This window comes from Octopus bimaculoides, chromosome 2 (assembly GCF_001194135.2).
Source record: "Octopus bimaculoides isolate UCB-OBI-ISO-001 chromosome 2, ASM119413v2, whole genome shotgun sequence".
NCBI lineage: Eukaryota > Metazoa > Mollusca > Cephalopoda > Octopoda > Octopodidae > Octopus > Octopus bimaculoides.
The window spans coordinates 106,026,714-106,028,084 of NC_068982.1; the positions used below are offsets into that span (position 1 = coordinate 106,026,714).

The 1,371-nt window shown below is 26.8% G+C and overlaps 1 protein-coding gene across 1 annotated transcript in view; it reads right to left on the reverse strand.

The window, feature by feature from the left end:
* The window catches only part of LOC106870378 (LIM homeobox transcription factor 1-alpha), a 314,221-nt gene that overhangs the window by 299,121 nt on the left and 13,729 nt on the right, over window positions 1-1,371 (reverse strand). The gene's annotated exons all lie outside the window — the stretch shown is intronic.

The window sequence follows — 1,371 nt, forward strand, 5'->3', positions numbered from 1 at the left end:
TATATATATATATGCATATATATAGGTATGTATGTATGTATGTATATACATAGATATATATATATATGTAATATATATATATATACACATATATATATGCGTATATGTATATATATATATATATATATATATATATACACACAAATGTATCTATATGTATATACATATATACGCACATAGATATGCACATGAAAACGCATATGTGCGGATCTAGATGTGCGTGTGTATGTGTGTACAAATTTATAATTATATAATTTTAAGTATTTACAATTGTATATTTGTATATATTGAAATAGTTCTTAATGTACATAAGTAAAAATAATATATGATAGCATATATAGGGAGATAACAGTTCTATTTATAAAAATTATATTTACATACAACAAACGTTATATATATATAACATTATATATATATGTATATATACATATATTCATATTTATATACATATATGTACATATATATATATGTATATATATATATATATGTATAGACATGTATATATGTATATACACACATACACATGCATATGCATATGTATACACACAAATATATGTGTGCATGAATATTAGTGTGTTTGTTGTGATGTATGGCTGATCTTTAACTGCAAATGTGCGCTTACTGAGTAGACCTGTTATCTACTTCATAAATATATACACACAGACACACAAGCACTTATATATATATAAAGCATAACGTGTGTTTTTTTTATGTTTAATATGGCAGGATATGAGTTGAAGGTGTTTTAGTTGCTATATCAAGCATACCTTGAATTATCGGTTGAGACAGAGAGCGATGAATTAGATACGTACGCTCAGTAGAATGACTGATAAAATACCTTTAGGTTTTTATCTATGACCCTCTACGCTCTGGGTTTAAATCGTTAATTTTGAAGGTCACACTTTTCAGATCATTAAAATAAATACTTGGTGAGATCTAGAGGGGATATTGTCACAACCTGATGAGAAAATAAATAAAGAAGAATCATCGTTTATTGTGTATAATTTTAACTCGCCTACACAACAAAGAAATGACTGCATATTATGGAAAAGAGAGTGGAGACAGTGGGAGTCATTACACAAGCATAAACACATAGACATGAACATAAATACATACATGTAACGGTGGTGCAGCAGCATGACCGCAGCTCTAAGCTGAAACTTTAAAAAAAAAAAAAAAAAATATATATATATATATATACATGTGTTTGTGTGTGAGAGTGTATGCGCGCGCGCGAGTGTGTGTGTGTGTGAATATGTAGGTATATTTCTACATATATATATGTATATATATGAATATATATATATACAGATAGACATATATATATACGTACATATATACATAAATGTATGTATATATATGCATATACAT